The sequence below is a fragment of the Pelmatolapia mariae genome, linkage group LG6 (genome assembly GCF_036321145.2).
Source record: "Pelmatolapia mariae isolate MD_Pm_ZW linkage group LG6, Pm_UMD_F_2, whole genome shotgun sequence".
Classification (NCBI taxonomy): domain Eukaryota; kingdom Metazoa; phylum Chordata; class Actinopteri; order Cichliformes; family Cichlidae; genus Pelmatolapia; species Pelmatolapia mariae.
The window spans coordinates 28993955-29016039 of record NC_086232.1 but is presented as its reverse complement, the minus strand read 5'-3'; positions in this window follow the sequence as shown (position 1 = coordinate 29016039).

The following is a 22085-nucleotide window of genomic DNA, read 5'->3' as shown; positions in this document are numbered from 1 at the left end:
AAATAAACATGTTTAAACACTAGAAATGAAAAAGGAAGCAATCAAACTCAAACTGAAAGTAAATTTGTCACAACTAACAACAAGGCCTCAAAAAACACCACTCAGGTTTGAGACAGTTTACAGTTCTTTATAAAAACTGAAGCAAAATCAGAGGGATGAGATTAGAGAGGCAAGTTTGAAATGGTTTGAACATGTTCAGAGGAGGGGTAGTGGATATACTGGTGTTGAATATGGAGTCATCAGACAGGAGGAAAAGACAAAGACCGCATAGAGGATTCATGGATGCAGACGTGTTTGTGTGACGGAGGAAGATGCCGGAGAACAGACTCAGGTAAGTGCACACGTTACTGGAACAGGTCATAGATTACTGCACGAGAGGAGAACAAGGATTAGTTGAAATCCACGTGACTAAGAGAGATTGATTCTGAGGATAAGTGAATTTAAGGTTTGACTTTGCATTTGGTTTTGTCTTACCCTTTACAGTGGGGGGAGTGTGCAGGTGGGCAGAGGAGTCCTAGGAGTGAGGATGAAGTAGAGGGGAGAGAGGGCAAACAGGTGAGTAGAAGCAGCATTTCTCCAGGTAAAAGGTGAGTGTTTTCAGGGAAGCAGGTGAGTGCAACAGGGAAAAAAAGCTTGTGATCTTTTGGGCCATGGGAAAAAGAGGAGTTTTCTTCAGCCTTTGTTCACCAGACATTTCACTGGGAAAAGAATTATAGAGCAAGATTACTAACTCAGCACACATAAGAAAAACACGGTAAACAGCAAAATGAAGCTAACAACACTGACTCTACTCCAAGGGCAGAGCAGCAAGAAAAACCCGAGCCCACTACTCCATCAGAGAGCATTGAGACAGAAGGAGATAAGAGGGGCAAATAAAGTGTAGTCCACAAGGGACCATGACAACACTTGGGTTAAAATGAAGAAAGGCATAATTACAGTAGCCCTAGATGCCTATTGAATTTGGATCATGAGGAATAAACTCCATCCATCCATCCATTCACTTCCGCTTATCCTATTCAGGGTCACGGGGGGAGCTGGAGCCTATCCCAGCTGTCATAGGGCGAGAGGCGGGGTACATCCTGGACAGGTCACCAGTCTGTCACAGGGCTAACACATAGAGACAGACAACCATTCGCTCTCACACTCACTCCCACATTCACACCTATGAGCAATTTAGATTAATCAATTAACCTATCCCCACTAACAGGGGCAGCACGGTGGCACGGTGGTTAGCACAGCTAGAAGGTCCTGAGTTCAAGTCCACCATCAGACTGGGGTCTTTCTGTGTGGAGTTTGCATGTTCTCCCCATTTTTGCGTGGGTTCTCCCCGGGTACACATCCAAGCCCCACATTGTGCAAGCTCCAAAGCCACTCTGCTGCATGCCCTTATTGCAACAGTTATAAGTTACCTGTTATAATCTATAATCCAGCATCACATCTCTCTGTGATTTGCTGCCATGCGGAAGCAAATGAACAGCTAGGAGTCCCAGGATTACTTTTTCAGCTATCAACCATCCTTTATTTGCCACATGCAGAACAAATCAGTTTCGCCATGTACATGCCGCCGTGTTCTCAGATCTTCTTTCGCTTCAGTGTCTCATAGGTTTTTCCAAACAAGGCCACAGTACTGTACCTAGATGTCACACAAGTTTCTTCTTTAAATTCAGCTGCATTCTCATGCTTCACTCACATTAAAGCACCAACAAAGGTGCATTATAGATCGTTTTCATCCACTATTGTGTCTAAAGCCAATAAGGTCTCTGCCTTTAGGTGGCAAATGAAGATGAGTGATTGATTTTACCCACCTTCCACCTATACAGCAATAAAAAGACAGTCCAGGGCAAAAGTAACAGAGGCCTATAAAAGTTTGTGATACTCTTATATCCCCACAGCACAAGACAGAGTGTGGTGCAGATATACCAAGCACAGAGGAGTGGTAAGCTCTAACTATTCAAATGATCTTGAAGGCAAATAAAGATAATTTTATATAGTATTATTATTATTATTTCCCCAGTTTCTGTGATTTTTTAGTGGTTAACTTAAATAGAGTTGATGACTTGGGAGGTGCACAAGAAAAGGTCGTCACCTCATGTATGGTAAATAGAAAGCTCTCATACCATTTTTCACAGCAATTGAACCTCCAGCAGCTGTGCTGTATTTTTACCAGCTTTACAAAACAATATATGCCCAATATCAAAGTGTCTACAAGGACAGAGATAGTGTTGTAAACAGGACAAATGGTGCAAGAGCTAGGGGTAGGCAGAGATGTTTCAAACCCTGCCATGGCTGGTAAGAGGTTGGAGAACTAGAGTGATTAAAGCAATGAATCACTAGTGTGGAGGTCTCAGCTGCTGATGGTGTCATCTCACACACAAGCAGGCATTTTAGGGCACCCATAACAGCCAACTGAAATTCTTTACTCAAAGTACACCAAGTCTGCATCTGTCTGAGGCAGAGACAGAAAGACGCTCTGGTTTAGACACATTATTTTCTCTCTGTTGCGTTTCACTTTATAAATGTGTCCAATTTCATTCTCATTCTTCACAAACCGAAACAAGGCTCATAAATCTAGAAACGAGATGTGTACAGAGAGTCACAATCACTTTGTAACGCTGTATGCTGCTCTGTAATGAGTTCAGGTGTTACTTGCAGGTAGTTGTTGAAATGGAGAAAAGCACTTCTGGATCTCAGCTGAAAACAATAACACTAAATTAAGATTACAGTATGTGATTGTCCTAAATTAAAGACTACAACAAAAAGGAAGATAGTGACACTCTTTTTAATGTAATTTTAAGGCTTGTAAGTGCGATTTCATTTGTACTGCATCACCAGGAGTTATGAAAAGCAAATACTTTGGAGAAAACTTAGATGAGCTGATGCTCCCATTGCATCTATTTTCTAATCCATTTCACGGTAATTGGGGAGACGCTGTTAATAGGTCACCAGTCTATTAAGGTGAAGTATATCACAGGGAACACTTTTTTTTTTTTCATGTAAAAATATCTTTGTGAACCAACAAACGCTGATGCAATAACAACAGCGTTACACTGCCTCAGTCCCAGATGCAAAAGTAGAGCAATAAAGCAAGACTGAAATAAAGAAAACGACTAGAATCATACAAGAACTGTCAAAACAAAGGTGGATATAAAACACAAAACTAAAAATAAATCTCACTTTACAAAACCTCGGATAGAGGACATAAAAAAAAAGTTAAAGAACCAGAAGGTAGAAGCGAAGGCAATACAACTGTGTGTGTCCCCTTTGGCCACACTGATAGAGCCTTAGCCAATCCATCCTCGTCTTTCATTTCACGGTTCTGTTTGCATCATTTATCCTGTTTGAGCAAGGCGTCAGTGCCAATACTTGGCAATATGAAATGTGATTGACGATGACACCCACAGTCTGCCACAATAACTCTCTTCTCTAAAACAACAGGATAAATGCCTGCTTTAGTACATCATGAACATAGAACAGCTGTTCTGTGACACTGGGAAACTAACTGGAAGGATAAAAAAGTAGAACAAACCCTTGAATATTTAAATAACACCACCAACACATGCTATTCTTTTGCCTAGCAATTAATAGTCCGTATGTAAGTTGCTTATTTGCCTTGACATTACTTTTAAATTTAATTTGGATGCGAGGCATTCTTTGCCAGATTGAATGAGGCAGATTGTAAATCGATGGTGCTAAATGATCCTGAGGATGGACTCCTACAGCAAAGCCTTAGACTCCATGATCCCAATCCTATTAAGAGATGCAGTGTAGGGGTTTCTGCACTTTAAAATGTGTATTCTAAATGAGTAAGCAAGCACAGGAGAGGAAATTATTACCTTAAAGCAGCAACTGTGATGAAATCCAAATGGTGGTCAAATATCATTTCATCTTTTTGGCTCTGAATGGCCAGCCCTGGGCATCAGTCAGTTGGCAGGATTTTGGATTATCATGATGACAAGTCAAGAGGGAGAGAGGATCAGAGAGTGAAACAAAGCCAAGTCTAATTTGTTTTAGCATCTCATCTTAGTATTTACGATGCTCCAAGCAATGATTTAACTACTGCATGAAGTGATTATATAAAAAAAACAAATAAAAGTTTATGCTGGTTGGTAACTTAATTTGTGTCCCTTTTTTGGCAAACTGTGTATGAATGAATTACTCTTGAGAAAAAACAGAACGAAGAAGGCAGATAAGGATAGACGGGAAAGAACTGATGGATGGGAGGAAACCAAAGAAACTTGAAATGATTTACATTCCTCCTTGGAAATCACTATTGCCATATGGTTAACGTACTTATGTTGGAAGTGCCTATATGTGTTTGCATATGTCTGTTTATACATCTGTGTCAGTGAAACTATTCTGATTGGTATATAAAAAAAAAAAAAATTGGGTGGCAGGGATACAACTTGTTTATTATAAGTTCCTTCAGTATTCTCTCACATGTACATGGCTTTCCTTAGTCATTGACCACACATATGCAGTTTAAAACGATTACATGTCAGAGTGTAGCAACTGAAATCGAAGTCTTTGAGCAATGAATCCTTTGCTACCTCTTAAGAAATTAGACCAAATTGGACTAACCCTGGCCATTTGTATTAGGGTTGAAAAAAAATGTGATGTAGCCTGTAAGGTAGGTACAGCCTTATAGTTACTGCATGTTATTTCAGAAGTAGGATTAGAAAATGCTCATACAATAATAAAATAAAAACATGATTTAGTCCATAAAAATCAAAACCCCCAGTCTCTCCTTCATGGTATTGTTTTGTATGTGTGGACAGCTTCCAGCTCGGCTGCTATTTTTAGATTGCTTCTTGCCAGTGCATTTTCTTCCACTCGTGCCTTCATCATACGTGCTGAAGTACAAGTCCCCTGTGTCAAAAGACAGACATTTGAAAATGTACTTTTCCATTTGTGTGAGAATTTACAGAGAGGTAAACATGGTGGGTGCAAGGTTCTGGGATGATGGCCATTTCAGTTGACTGTTCTCCCCCAGAGGTCTCTGGGATTTAGTGTGCAACTCCATGTTGACGTCCTTCCCTTTGGTATGATTTCACATAAGGGCACAAGCTAGTGAATGTGAAAAAAAAAAAAAAAAAGAAAGTCCTAGCCACTCAGTGCTATCCTGATGTCTTTGGGTCTGGATTCTTCTGCTGAAGATGACTGAATACTGCCTGGTTATAGCAATAAATCCAACTGCAATCAACAGCAATGATCCTTAACGTGAAAGATTGATCAGTTTAGCAGAAAAGTAGTTTTTTCTCTCCACCTCTGTGCAAATTCTGACATCACAGACATTTGATACCAAGTTGTTGTAACTTTAAGGTACTGATTGAAAAAAAAAAAAAAGAAGAAGCGCCTACAGCAACATGTGCAGTGTCTTGACTCTGTAAGTTTCCACAACCTTAGCATACCTGGACTTCTGCCAGCAGATCCTGGTCCTGCACCCAGGTTTCTCTAAATATCTTCTGTGGAGTAAAGTCAGGGTGATTGGTGCTAAAATGGACTTTAACTGAATCCAAAAAAAAGTCAATGCACCCATTAAAAAGTGAAACGAAAAAAAGAATAACTTTGAGGTGAATAAGGGGGTTTGAATTAATCAATTCTAGAGGATAATGAAGGTAATTTACTCAATACTCTACACATCAGTTGACTGGATTGGATTTTATTTATATCGTTTACCAGCATCTAGAGTAATATGTAATTTTAAAGTAAGTAAGTAATGTAATGGTTATAAATGGGAAATATAGCTTCAGGATCTACATTTCTATTTTTACAATGCTTTCTGTTTTCACTGTTCATTATTGTTTGGCAGTCAGTGGTGGTTGGCTGTAAGCTGTAGCTTTTGTTTGCTGGAAGACAGAAATAAATGGTTTCTATTTTGAGACACCTGCTGTGTCTAGACAACCTAAATACGCCAATATTTGATCTGGCACAGTGTTACCGGTGCCCTTAATGTCCAAAAATCCTATCCAGCACTGAAAAGTTGTACTTGACCAACGGTAGAAGTTTTGTTAGTTCAACAGTATGAGTTGATGTGATAAAAAGAGATTCTTTTTTATCAGCTTTTACAAATCTCACGTACCTAAAATAAATGAATAAATAGAAGAAAGAAAATAAAGTGTCCACTCTGCCTGCCTGAGCCTAAAGGTGGTAGCATTGTGCAAAGTTCCCCCTTGTACTCACAGAGACAAACAAGAGTGGAAAATACTACCTGCTGCCTTACAATGCCTATGCCCTTTGCTTGACCCACATTTATCGACATTTTGAAGATAACAGAAGGTGCTGTTGCTTTGTCTGAATTGTTCCTGTAAATACTGGTGGCAGAGGTCACACATTTTCCTTTTCTAGTCCAAATTTGGAATTCCCATTCTGACTTCACATTGTATTTTTTTTTCCTCCAAACTGTAGCTCATGATTACAAGATTGCCTTTGAATTTCCTACCAATGACTTTTGGAATAGAGTAGCTATATGATTGTGAAGTAAATGCCTCTTCTTTAGCATGTGATTTACTGACACAAATAAACTAAAACTGTGCCTGTGATCTATGTGAACCAAAAGAGCTTTGAAAAGAAAGTCATCTGCAGTGTATTGTCAGAACACATCACATCCCACATCTGTAGAAATAATATATTTACCACTTTAAGCCAGTAAGCAGAATAACAGGTGGAAAAGACTGAAACTGTCCACTTGCAGGATGCCGCTTTGCCCCTGTTCAACTGGTTTTCTCTGCCTCTCAGTTTAAACTCCCATTAACCATTCACATTTAATGGCTCTGGTATATCAGATAATTTAAAGTCCCTCTCTAGCAGAACGGACGGTGCAGCCGAGCGTGGCAGAGAGCTAATTGAAGTCCGCTGACACCATTAGCAAACTGCCATCAGGCTGATAAACAGTCGTATAACAAGAGGCTGATGGCTTAGGAAGAGGGACAGAGAGACAGCAGATGATGAACAACACAATGTTGTCTTTCTCACAGGTTGGAGCATGTGTCTCTTAACAGCAAAACCATAAACCGTGGATGCTAAAGTAGGTAGCGCAGAAAATAGGCAAACAGAGATATTCACACAGAAAACTGTAAGGTGAATATACATAGATAGATAGATAAATTGATATTATAACATAAAACACTGAAAGCAGTCCCTGCACTTTCCAGTGCTATGAACTGTCTTATCCAAAAATGACACTGGATATAGTGACCTAGTAGTTGCTGTCACGCACTGGCCTTTATCTCTGAAGCTCATGCTAATGCACCATGACTGTTCCTTTTCTGAAAGGGCTAACAAGCAAACAATTGCTGGAAATGCAGTTAATAAAAAAGCCTGAAATGCAAACTATTGCATCTTCTTTTTGTATGTTTTTAGACATTTTTGCACAATGCAAAAAAAAAAAAAATGCATATTATTATTATGATTATTTTAGAACTAGATATCAGTACAATTTCTGGTAGATGCCCACAGCATAAAATCAAACGTGCAACCTGGGCAGTGTTAACAATATGAAACAATTACAGACCTCCACCTCCCCACAGGGCTGGCTCAAGCAGCAGCGCAGAAGGTGCCTAAAAATGCCAGTAACATGCCGATCTGAGCCATCGTCTCTCCCACTGTGCTCTGGATTTGATTTAACTGTGACTGTCTTTATTTCCCCTGGGCTACACTGCTATCACAGTGAAGCAAGGAGGTGAGCCATCTTGCTGAATGGAAATGCTCCCATAGAGGTGCAGTATGTGAGAGACTAGCCCTTGGGACCAATACTGGCTAATGGCTATCTGATTGACTGGGCAAAGAGAGGAAGCCTGCCGAGAAAGTGAGAATGGGGAGTGCAGAAAGGTGACGTCTCATCTGTTTGTCTTTTCGAGCACTCAAGTAATATGAAGACGGTGCTTATGCATGCTTATTGGTCTTGTGCGGTGCGTGTGTTCAGCGCCCCTTCAATGTCTTTTTGCCTGTGGCACGAATAAAGGTTGCTTACAGCATACTAAGAGATGTGGTCAGATAATAGAGGAGGTAATTACTCTAGCACACAGTAGCCACTGGTTAAGAATTGCATTACTGAACAGCTAGATGCAGCAGCGCAATGTGCCAGGGAAGGATGCAAAACTGGAGAAGAAAGAAAACTACTACATACTGTTATGCTTCCAGCCAGGCTAAGACATGAGGCACACGGGTGAGTTGACCATGTGTTATGCACACATATGAACAAACAGTGCAGCCAAGCAGCTTTCAATAGCTGGGAATGCTCATCATAATTGCTCAGTGTCGAGAGAACTCTCTGGGCTGCTTCTTATTCTCAGTACCTGAGGGCAGCATGACTAGAAAGTTAAAACAAACAAAGTAGCAAAAAAAATATTTAATTGACATTGGTTACACCTGATTTAATTTGTTCTGTGTGGCATTTTAACAAGTATACATAATTTCAAATCTTTCCCTTTACCTACAACACTGCCCTGGGCAGGAAGCTGTTGCACTGAATACATAATTCAGTTTATAGCAAAGTTTAACTTGTTTTAGTACAGACAGAAACTCTGAGAGTTCCCTCTACAGACCCATATTATTAATAGAGCTTTAAAAATGAAACACAGACCAATCTATAAATGCTAAAGTATGACATGGACTTGAGTTCATATTTACTGTATGTCATTATGTTGAATAATTAAGCATCTTTTAACTGCAGCATAAATGGTAGAACCTGTGGATATTATTGTGAAACTGGCTTCATGTTGTTCCATCATAGATTATTTTTATAAATAATACAGTATATCAAGCAGTTAACAGCAAATACACACAAAAACAAGGCACCCACACATGGCACAGATATTAACAATTTGCAACAAACAGTATCTTGACCCGTAACCCTTCATCCCCAGGAGCAATCAATACATCATATTGATTTCCTCGCAGAGAGCAACTTGTCAGACATTAGGCTTTGCTTAAGTACTCCAGTTCCTCTGACTGTGCCCATGCTAGAGCTTCCCCGTGCCATAGCAAGCAATTAGAATATGGCACTAAACGCCAAACAACCAAACATCCTTATTTACACATATACATAAGGAACCCAATTTTCACCCCAGTCTTTTCCAAGGCAGAATACCCTACACATTGTTAAATAAATTGCACATTCAACATGGAAACAGGGTTGTAACTCCAGCTGTTAAATGCCAGCAGGACTCCACAGAGCATAGGTAATTATGGACCCAGATCTGCTGCAGTTTGTGCACATACATTTGTGTCTGTGTGTGTGTCAGTTTGTATGGGGCAGGGCTTTGTTTATACAGGTATAAATGTGGTGGCTTTAGCTTTTCATTAAAGCAGAAAGCCTTGCAGACTGGTGCTTCAGTGTTTGTCCCCAGAGGGTGCCTTTTTCAGTAAGCTCAAGGCGATCAATTTCCAACCTGGGAAGAGAGAGACAGATGTGAATGGGTATACTGAGGGATCGCCAGGTGGAAGAAGGAAAGGAGGGAGAGAGTGACGCACAGAAAACAGGATTGATAACATTAAACCTCGCTAGCAAAGGAATCCCTTCATTTCAGCCACAAGGTCTCTTGTGGGCAACAGGCAAAAGTGGAACAAAGTCAGAGGAGCTGGAGGAAAGATGAGAGGAGAATACTGAACCAGGAACACTGTGAAAACTGGTCTCCTCCTGTCCTTGCATCAGTAAAAGTATCACACAGTGTGTGTAACAAGCAGAGTTTAAACTATTCACACTCCTAAACTGTTTGAGGAAGTTTGCAGAAAGAAACTCCTGGTAGTGAAAGACCTGGTTTTTAACCTGTTGTGCAATGTATGAGTCTTTCATAAGTCTGTTAAGGATAATGGCTATGTAAGCATTACTGTCACCAAGCAGCAAACACAAATTAAGCCATTATGAAGTACCAAAAACTGCACTTGAGGCTGGCCCCAAAATGTGAATCAGCTCACAACGACCCCGGGGCTAAGTCACAGCTGCACACAGCTGAGTATTGTGCCCATATATTAGTCTGTTTTCTCATGATATCTTTCATATTGACAAAAATATTTATCAAGAAACACATTATTTTATTTAAAAAAATGTATTGAGTCCAGTTTTTGGTTTATGTTCAGTGATTTCAAGGTTAAATAAAAAGATAAGTGATAAAGTTGTCTCACCATTTATCTATCCATCCATCCATTCACTGCCGCTTATCCTTTCCAGGGTCGCGGGGGGCGCTGGAGCCTATCCCAGCTGTCATAGGGCGAGAGGCGGGGTACACCCTGGACAGGTCGCCAGTCTGTCGCAGGGCTAACACACAGGGACAGACAACCATTCACACTCACATTCACTCGCACATTCACACCTAGTGGCAATTTGGATTTTCCAATTAACCTATCCCCACAAGCTGCATGTCTTTGGACGGTGGGAGGAAGCCGGAGTACCCGGAGGGAACCCACGCAAACACGGGGAGAACATGCAAACTCCACACAGAAAGACCCTGGCCTGATGGTGGAATTGAACTCAGGACCTTCTTGCTGTGCGGCAACAGTGCTAACCACCTTGCCACCATTTATCTATTTCATGTTTATTTGATCTATTATTTAATGCATTAAAGAGGCTTACACCTTTTTAAACTGTGGGATCTTGAAATATTTGCTGAGTTGGATGAAGAAATGAATGCGGCACTCAATCATTCCTCTCCTTTTCATTGTTTAGAGGGATTGCTTTCACTGTAATGATTTCCATGGATGAGTGGATTATTTTTTTAAAATGGGTTTATAAGAGAGGAGTAAAAGCATATGACAATGTTGATACTGAGAATGAATGCCATTTGTGCTGATTTCATCAGCTCAGAGCCTAACACCACCTACTGTGAGGTTATTAAAAAATGCATGGTACATGGTTGTAATGTAATGACTGATGAAACTCCACTTAAATGTTTAAATAGCATCTTTAACATCTCAGTGTTAGTCAGTGTTTCAGCACCAAACTTACCAGACTTATATTTACCACAGTAGTGAATATACTGAATACACATGCTGACAATCTCCTGCTGTTTTACTGCTTCATTAGGTTTCTTGTATCTTTTTCTAACTAGCAACCTAGGCACAGCCTTCAGCTGCAATACAACAGCTGCTTTTATCATACTGTGCATGAGAACTTCTGTCTGGTCTCATGGAATAAGAATCAGGCTGATGAATTTGAATCGCCTGACAAAGCAGCGGTAATTTCCTTTGTCGAAGACCAGAGGTTTACCCACAATTCATGAGCACAAACATGTGGATAAAGTTGCTCATCTGTTAATGCAACATTGGTCCAATAGATTCCATAGTGATTTCAAGGGACTCAAAGCCAACAAGAGTTAATTCTGCTTTCAGAGTCAACAACCAACTGCGCCCACAAGAGTAATTTAAAGGATGATGCAAACAAGCAGCGAGAGAATCCTATGGGACACAAGGCAGTGTGCCATGAAAAGAGAGAAATCACTTTTACCTTTTTCTGTTTCAAATGATGTCTATTTTTAGATTTCACTGGACAGCACTGCTTTCCATGGTTAACCTTACAAATCTTCACTGTCTAAAGTAGACTGGTATGAAGCCATTTCATTTTATTGTTTTATTGTTCTGCACTACCAATTTTTACTAAGCTCATGCTGAATGTTTAAATGATGTATATGCCAAAATTTAAACAGTCATGGCAGTTGGCTATACACTTTCTTTTTAGGACATAACAATAGCATAAGTGGCAAGGTTAGTAAAAAGCAGCTGTACAGAGATGAAAATGACAAGCAATAGATATTCAAGAAACAGCACAGCCGGAATTTATTACTACACCTAAGTCAGTAAGTAAGTTTCAAAGAGACAATAATTCTCACAAAAGGAAATTACTCAGCAATAGTCAGCTCTGTGACACTATATTAACAGTGGAAGTGGTGAAGTGGTATAAGTGTCCCCCTCTTGCCCCTCTTGGAGGATGTGCATGGGAAATTAAACATTGCTCAGCAACTATCAGACAGAAAGGGCAAAAGGTAAGAGGAACAATTGTTTTGTGATTAGCAAGTTAGCATTAGCGTGCCAGAAATAGAAATTTGATTATGATGCAGTAATATTTTTAAGAATACTTTAAGTCAACCACAAACTAATTTCAAAGTCTGACGGCAACAGAGGTGCAGCTTAACATTCACACGGTGTGGAAGAGCAAGGTAAATAGTTTTGACTTTCCTTTGGAGGACTGAAGTTTTACAAGTCAGCAGCAAGAATGAGCAATTTGAAAACAACAAAATCTTTCCAAAACCAGGAAGAATTGCAAGTAACAATGGCATTTTTTTTCTAATGCGTTGTTAAGTTTCAAACAATAAGGCAGGTTTTTTAAAAAAAAGAAATCAAAGGCTGAATAAACATTTGTCATAAAATATATTAGACACTTTCATCACAGACCAAAGCCTTATGAGAGAACTTTTTAAACTAGATTAAAATGACATTTGTGATGGGTTTGTTTTGCCCGAATAGCTGTGGAGCGACTCCCTTGACACCAAAGTAATATACTGGACTTCTCCTAAATTGACTGCCTCAGCATGGTACGCTTTCCGGCTTCATATAAGGGTAATTTTTACTTTGTATTTGCTCCAGGCTAACTTCAGTCTTTTCAAGCAGTTAATCAACAAACAAACTTCAACAAAAGGAAGGTCCTGGAAATCCTCTCTGGCAGAGTGACAATATTTCTACAAAGAATACCTACTGCGGCGAGCGTATAAAGAGGAAGCGGCTTTATAAACCTGGGATGTAGCATTCAACTCGACATTGTTTTCATCTCGCCTCAAATGTAAGTCCGTTGTTCCCCTTAAAGGCAGATAACATGACAGCAGCTGTGTTTAAAGAAAATATTTGTTAGGGAATGTTTCAGGTTATTTTAAAAAAACCCAACCAAAAACGTCTTTTTCAGTCATTTTTAAACATACTCTCAAAAAAAATGTACTGTATAATCTGTATAATCGGAAAAAACATTTATATTTGTGGGGCTTTTTCTTTGTTTCAAATATATTCCTTTATGCACATCATCCAGCAGATGAAACAGCACTCCTTTTTAAACTGTTTCATTTTCATTCATTTAATTCCAACACTAGTTGCATGAACATGTGTTCCTTTTAGTGTTGGGGGGCAACTTTTTAATATGCACGATCATGGGATTCATTGTTAATATAAATGTGTTAATTGTAGCCAATTATAATGTAATGTATGGCTACGAGAGCTACAGAAACTCTGGCAGGTATGGCTCTTCGTTGTCTCTGTTAATATGAAACATGCACACACTACTGTGAACTACTTATGCTGTTTCCCAGAGGAAAGGGGTCAATAACCTATTATCTGAACATCTTTACTGTTTGCATTATGCTCCCTACTTCTCATAATCCTCCTTTGTCTGAGATGATGTGTTTTACTTTCTGGTATTTCCTCAGACAGCCCTGCAGCCATTCCTTGCATTGCCTTTGCAAATTAACGTGAATGATTTGACCAGCTAGCCGTTGGCAATCTGTCTTCTCAAACTTGTATTGATTTTGACTATCACTTAGAGCTACATTCAAGACAAACAGTGCTCTGACATCAGCAGACAACCCCCGCTGCTACAGCTGCCACATAAAAATGTAAAAGTCAGCAGGGAGCATTACCGCTAGATGAACTGTCAAACGTTAACATTTACTCTTAAACACGCTTTGCTGTTTGAGGTATGTGCTAATACGAAGTCCCGATATTACTCATCACTTTTTAGCATTTTGTCAAACTGGGGAAAAAGCCCCGTCTGCTGTAAGATGTGAGGCTTCATTCTGTCGTGTAAGAATTATGACAGAACTGTCCACACCTCTCTTTCCACAGGCAGACTCCTAGAACAATGGAAGTTGGCAGTTTTAAATATAGCATTGCACAGACACATGCCTGCACGTATGTGTGCAGGATGGAAAGGTCACAAAGTAGCACTTCTGGTCTTATGCCTACAGTATTTTTTTTCCCCTCTTGTGGCTGTATGTATCCTTGAACCTTCCACGTTCCCATTCTTCCAACAACCGGCCCTCAGGTAGAAATACACAAACAAGCCCACCACTTAACTCTTAAAATCCATGGGGATTGTCATCACAAAAGCACAGTATTGATATTTTTTTTCCATTGTGACCTATAAGGCAAAGATAATCTATGGCATGTCCTTTGCACATTCTTCCACCACAAGAATGAGTCTCAGTCACAGGGTCAGAGAAGTGTGGGAGCATTGATAGAGACCACTTTCATCAGCAGTCAAACTGCTCATTTTATGCACTACACCTAATGGACAGGGGTATCATTTATGAAGGGTAATGCCTTTAAAGGGGACATCAATGGAGACTAATGATCTGACCGGCACTCTGTTAGAAGCAATTCTTTGTTCGATGACATTTATAGTCATGCTTTTATGAGGTGCTGAATGTGATGAATTGTAAGCCTAAAAATGTTATGTTGATGGTCTAATAATGTCAAGCACTTTATTTTTACTGATCCATTTACAATGAAGATGATGTAACCTCCAGGTGAATACTAATACAATGTAACAAACTGCTGTGAAAATCTTTTGCAAGTATTGTGCTGTTCTTTGTGAATTTAGGTTAACAGCCTACTGCAAATGGTGAGATGTTTCAAGAAAAGAGAAATAGAAATTCTAACTTACTACAATAATAACAGCATTTTAGTTACACATGAGTCACACTGTGATGCTTTAGTCCGTCCATAAATCACTGAAAATTATGTTGCATGAAATCCACTAACTTCAACATAATGAGAGAGGCATTGTTGATAAAATGTTTTTGCAACCTGAGGATGTGGTGGACTGTAAATGTTTCTATGTTGAAATTAAACTATTTATGCTGAATTTAAACAAATTCTTGTAGCTGTCCAGTGAGAGTTCCCGTGTTTGGGTTGGCATAGTATATTATAGTCATAGTATAGTCATCAGTTAAATCATTAATTTTCAAGGTGTTTGTTATAATACTGATTACATTCTTACAACAATGCAGTGAAAGGCGTGGGAAAAAAAATGTGTAAAACCCTTTTTGTTCCTTCAACATGTAGAGATAGACAAGAACACTTGTAAGCATATGCTGGCATATTCTAAGAATTCGTCTAAGAAAACAGATGAAGAGTTGCTGTTTGATACACTGAAGAACATCCAGCATGCATCTGAGAAACAGCTGCAGCTGAAGTCATCTGTACTTACCCAAGGAAATAATCTTTCTGGTGGTAATCTTGATAATCTTGAGGATGTTCGATCTCACCCCTTATGCCATATTCAATGGATCTACTTTCCCATTGAAAAGCCTGAAAACTATATCATGTAATGTCAACTCAACATTACATGATCTCAAAGTTTTGTACTCAAAATTTTGTAGTTAATCTATAACTGTAAATTTTTCATAGTGAAAATATATTCTAGATGTCTTCATGTTTTTATTGTTTTAGTTGGCATAGCTTGTGGAGATTGGATCTCTTGTGTCATACAAGCATCTTGAGTTCCTCTCAGTCCTGTTCTCTTTCAGTGCTCATACATACAGTATTATTCAAATGTGATACTTTTCTTGCCTCCGTACTTTTTGTTCCTTTTCTCAGACACACAGGTGTACAAGCACTTCCTCATACCCACATGTTTACTGTAGACACACCCGTTCTGATCGCTGCTGGATTTAGGTCCCGGCAGTATGGTGTAAACAAAAGCATAAATCACCTTTGCTTCTCCTTAATGGCTTGACTTAAATTCATGGTTCAGCCCTGCACTAAATCACAGCGGCGAGTGCCCAGAGAGGCTAGAAGGCTAATACACACTGTCCATGAATACCATCAGCATCGAGGCCAGTTTGATACATCTAAACATAGTCAATTTAGAGATGGATAGGCCTAAGTTGGGCAGCCACTGGGGAGACGAGAACACCTGAAAGGCTGCCGAGCATGTGATAATTGTGCAGAGTTTGGATGACAAAAAAAAAAAAAAAAAAAAAAAAGTAATACCATGTATTACCATGGGACAATCTGAGGAAACCAGGAGTGTGAAAAGAAATGGCACTCTCCTAGTTATCAAACACAGTCTATCACACACAACAATAGAAGATGAGGAAATGCATTTCCTTCCTTCCATATTGAAGGTCTTTACACAATACAAGTGTGTATATGGAGCTCATAATGAATTTAACCTGGGTGGTTTCTACTGGTAAACATTAATGCTCCTGAAATATTTGTTATTTTCCTCTTAGACCCTGAGTTATAAAATAAAGTATTACTGTAGCTTTACAGTTGTTTTTGTTATATTCATAGCCATGCTACAGGCGTGATGTCAATGTCATACAGCCTCTCGTGTCCCCAGAATGTTCTAAATAAAGTTAACATGTTTTATTTTATTAAACCTTTTTCAAAACAAAAAGGTGTTATGTATTTGCATCTGCATACATACGTTTAAAGAAAATCCAAAATAAATTTAACCTTGTGCACCGAATTCTTGTTTGTTTTTTAAGTCATTTAAGATATTGCTGTACACCCTATGAAAAAAAATCTAAATTCATCATTAAACTCATTAAAAGCCCCCAAATACCATGCCATTCATGCTCATGACCATAACTTGTTTTTTTCTTTTACGTTTAGCCTGTCTTGGCATGGACTGCCAAGCAACTGGTGAAGACCTTTGCAAACTTTCTGCAAAGAGTTTCTGTCAAATGTCGTCCACAGACAGTTTGCTTTAGTAAAACTATGAATGAACTTTAATCTGTATTGAAATGACAGCCAAGCTTATTATAAACACATTATGCTGAAATATTCACCAAGACTTACTGATTTCGTACACATTTCTCATTTGACAAAATAAAACCCTCGGATGAGTAACATTTACTTTACTATTGGAGCTGCTAAAGATAAAAAAATGATTGCCCAACAGAATCACTTGAGTGCCCGATGGTTCCTCTGTGTGGTCTATCCTTTGTTTGTAATTATTTTGCTGTTTTCTTTGTAATTATTTTGCTGTGTGCGCACTCACACTGGCCAATCTAAGGTGAAGCACTAAAGCTTAATTAAAGGCGCTGTAATGTAAGCACCAGCTTGGAGACATCTGTATGGTCTTATTTTTAAATGAACAATAATTTCTCCATCCGACACGGATGGCCCATAAGGGGATGGAATGCATAGAGATTCCCTTGTGCTCTGGCTATAATTACCATAATCATCTCCATTTTATAATTCAGACTCATACTTTAAATCTCTGCAAGTGAAAGCACTCTGTCTATAGGCACTTCAGCGTGAAGTGGTTGTCTGAGTGTTGTTAATCACACAGTGGGTCATCTTTTTCACTGAGGCAGTTTGAACCGCATTTAATCTTCCTATCATAAAACACCTTTAGAGGCTAGAATCTCATCTGGGAGTTGAGCCAAAATAAATGATTTTTGCAACCAGTATTACTGCAAGAACACATCAGCAACTGCAAAGTGCAATCAAACAGAGCGAGCTAATCCTTTGCGTTAGCAAACATTGGCATCAAGTTTGAGCATTTCATAAGAAGGTACGCCAGCTACCATGTATGCACTGAGCCAGATTAGCTTCCCAGTTCTAAAAAAAAAAACCCCTCTGATCTTGTCAACGCTTGCTTCAAAGTGATAAACTCTCCCTCACACACAAATTTGTCCTGTGTCAAAGCCGCTGACAACCCCATCAGGGTTACAGGAGGCAAGGGATGCATGGCCCCAAATACTTTATTTCATCCATTTTCAATCCAAACAAAAGATAACAAGGATTCCTGACAGAGCTGGCCCTTTGCAGATTAGAGAGAATTACAGTTTGGAGAATTCTGTGATAATGCAGGACAGAATGATAGTAGTCAAAAAAAAAAAAAAAAAAAAAAAAAAAAAAAAACTGCCTGAATATGATGCTAAACATATGCGCATATACCCATCAAACACAAGGGACAAACATAAATACAGTTTTAGATATTATACTCTTTGATGGAGAAATTTTTTAATACCACATATTTAATGTTAAACTATATGGAACTCTTGTAAATACATTAAGGTTATATAGTTCAAATTGACTAATATTTGAGTTAGAAATTTGGTTATGTTGAGCTGGTGACAGGGATAAATCATGGACTTCCCCCTCTTCAAGTACTTTTTTTCCTCCAGACATATAGTCTTCAAAGCTACCAAATGTTTTATTCACCTTTCTTCATGGATTCAGAAAATATCAGCATTCTTGTTTGATCAAATAATTACACATTTTTAGCACTTCTTGTGCAAGTGAGCCCAATTCAAAGATCATTAGAGATGACTGAGAATGAAACGGCACAACTGCAAACAAGAAAATGATTTAAAACTAATGGAAACAGACTTTTAAACAACAGTATAGGACTGCAGCCCTCTCCTGCACTGTACATATCATGCCTTTTGTGAATGTGACAACATTTTTGTCCCAAAAAGAGTTGTTCTCTTGTCTCAGATTGCTCAAAGTCTTATTCCTGCCAGCTGAAGTAGGCAGCTGCACTATAATCAAGATTATTCAGTTGCATCCTTTGGAAGCCTGTAACAGCCTGTAGATTATGCTGAAATTGATGTATAATGAGGCCACAGATGGCAAAGCACAATGCTCCTTAATGTTTCAATGTTCACATAGTCGCAGCAGCTTTTTCTAAACGTGTGAAGATCATCTCTGCCACAGCTTAGGTTTGCATCAGTCATTATAACGGATGGCAACTTACAACTGCAGTATTCAATCCTTTTAAATATTTTAGACAAAATGACCTTTGAACCTACAGATTGAATCAACTGCAGGGCTTAAAAGCGTCAAGAAATTTTTCACTTCTTTGTGGATTTTCCCATTGAGATGCGCTGTAAGGTTGTTTCATGTTAAAGTGATCATGTCAAAATATAGGATTGCAGTGCTCATGTAGACTTTTTCCTGTCTACATTTTCTTTCGGGTCTGTCACTTGATAACTGCCAGGAATAAAAGCTTGAAATTATGATTAATCATTCCCAAGTCTTCCTTCTGTCACACCTTTAGGATGTGGACTGAAAATAAACTCCTGGATCCAGATAAGTGATGGATGGATGGATAAAACCCACACAATGTTGGGAAAAAACCAACACAAAGAATGTGCTGGAAACAGCAAGTCTATTATGAAATTGGATGTCATTTCCTTTACTCCATGTTATCTTTGCTTTTGTTAACTGCTTAAAAAAATCTAGCATTCATTTCTTGCAGTCTGCATACACTCTAGGTCTTTTGCTACAGTGTTAGCATTTTAATGTTAGGTGCTTAGAGAGATATCTATGGAAGCTTGTTTATGCCACTATTTTTTTTTCTTTTTTTGCCATTTATATCTTGAACTTTAAAATATGTATCTCAAAATTTTGAACTAATTCAAAAAAATTTTAGAGTTAGACATCTTCAAAATTCTAGTTTATAAACTGAAATTTTGAAAATAAATAAATAAATAAATAAATAACCCTAAATTTCAAGTCAGCTCTGCCAGTCAGGAAGCTCTGTCAAGGTACATCAGCTACCAGTACTACACCAGTCCCGGACTTGAATGAGCAACTTGCTCAGTTTACCATACATTGGTAGCTCACTGAGGCTATCATTATCAGATTTTGAATGTGACTGTCTGCGCCATCTGCTTCTGGGTATTACGAAAATGATGTTATTTACGGAGCTACCTGATTGGCAGCGCAAACTTAAAATTTCAACTTACTACCTCAATATTGCGAGAAAATAACTCAAAATGTTGAGAAAATACCTTGAAATTATGACTTATTAAATCAAATTTTCAAGTTTTGGATGAGAATTTTCATCTTTTTTTGGCAGAAACAAGCTTCCATCGAGATCTAATGTGTTTGCAGTGATGAAGAGCTGTTTCTGGGCAGTTGTGGCTCAGGAGGTAGAGCAGATTTTAAGTTGCTAAGTAATAATAAATATCTTTAAATACATGATTGGCGTTAAATCTGTTAAATACAAAAAAGAAAAAAAAAAAAAAAAAAAAAAAAAAAAAAAAAAAAAGGAAGAAATCTGTCCAAAGCAAGCTACAGGGCAAGGCCCTTGAATTCCCACAAACTGAGGTCCAGTTCATACTGTCATATATAGACTCATACCCTTTGAGTTGTATTTGGAATATATTAAAATGCTTGCAAAAATTTTTGCAAGCAACTACTTAACTGCCTCTTCAAGCAGACATTGCTGTAACTGTCAGCTGGTGGTCTGAGCACAGACTGGGTCAGGTTGTTTGTTCAGATGAGCACATAAATGTTATCCATGATTGTGTGCGATGGAGATGTACTTAGGGTTTAAGGGTTCAAACGGGGGGCACAGACAGAGGAGTTAGGAAGGAATAGCCAGCAAGCAATCTTGCGTTAAGGTAAGGTAGAGGATAATAGTCTTTTCTTTGAGTTGTTCTGAGTGATTGTCAGCATCCAAGTGTCTGTGCTTGTTGATGTACGGACATGGCTGTCAGAATGACCGTCTCAGATGTTATGAAGAGCATCCTTTTCTCTGTTAGTAATAAATTTAGATTGAATGGTGTTTGATTCTATTTACTGCTGATTCATTTTTTTAGACTGCATCTCTGTATAAATTGTCTCTTAATGGTACAGTGCACCCAGAAAGTATTCACACTTCACTTGTTCCACATTTTGTCATTCTACAACCCTGTTTCAAACTGGATTTGACCCAATTTCAGCTCAAAATTCTACACACAAGAATGACAAAATGAAAAAGTTTTGCTGACATTCTTCCAAATTAAAAAAAACAAACAAAAAAAACAAAAACAATATGTGTTTAAATATTCAACAATACTTTCCTCAATACTCAGTTTGTTGAAGCACCCGACATCCTCTGGTCTTTTTTATTATGCTACAACCTTGGCACACGTATTTCTCTGGGGGTTTCTTCCATTCTTCTTCGCAGAACCTTTAAAGCTCCATCAGGTTGGATGTGGAGCGTCAATGCAGCCATTTTCAGATCTCTAAAAAGATGTTTAATTGGGTTCAAGTCTGGGCTCTGGCTGGGCCACTTCATGACATTCACAGAGTGGTCCTTACGTCATTCCTTTGTCATTCTGGCTGTGTGCTTAGGGTTGTTGTCTCGTTGGAAGATTAACCTTCACCCCAGTCTAAGGTCTTCTGCAGGCACTCTGGAGCATATTACCCTCAAGCATGTCTCAGTACATAGTTGCATTCATCTTTGCCTCAATCCCGAGTTGCTGCTGAAAAACATCCCCACAGCATGCTGCTGCTACCACTATGCTTCACTGTAGGGATGGTATTGGTCAGGTGACATGGCGCTTGGCATTCAGGCGAAAAAGTTCAATCTTTGCATCATCAGACGAGGGAATTTTGTTTTTCATGTTCAGAGAATCACTTTGATTTATGTATGATGGAGGCCCTGTGCACTGTGCTCACTGGGACCTTCAGTGATGCAGTGCAATTCCTTAGACTTCATGACTTTAGCTCTGACATGCACTTTTGTACTTTTCTCTCTGTGTTGAACTCCCTGAGCATGAACATAGATAAACAGCCAGCCAAACTCCTTTTGAAAGCGCCAGGAAAGTGAGCATGTTTGCTCCTTTAATGAAGATACACAGCCATAACAGTGAATTGACATCAATGAACAGGAGCGAGACTAGAAAGACACAAAACTCCTAATAGACTATCCTATAATCTACAGGTAAGTATAGTTAGGCACTAACACAGTATAGTACAAAGTATCCTATAGATATACAGTCTGATATTGATACAATAACCTAACAACAGGCGAGCATTCACTTGTAGCATTAGCTTACAGGTTATGACAAAACTATATTCGTAAAGAGTGAGAAAAAATGTCTCAAAACACACTATTATTACTTTCTAGATATACAAAGAACTGATAGAACCTACAGGTATTGCTTTCTGAAGGACTCATCTCTAGGATTATTTTGAATTTCATATAAATTACCTCAAAGGTGCAGCCATGCTTTTCCCACTGTTCTACACTTCCTCTTTCCTAACTATCCAAATTTTAAAATAAAAGCTCTAGACATTTCTGACAATAAACAATAGAAATACAATTTCCATGGCTACATATTTATCCAATTAACATATAAAACATAATCAGGGCA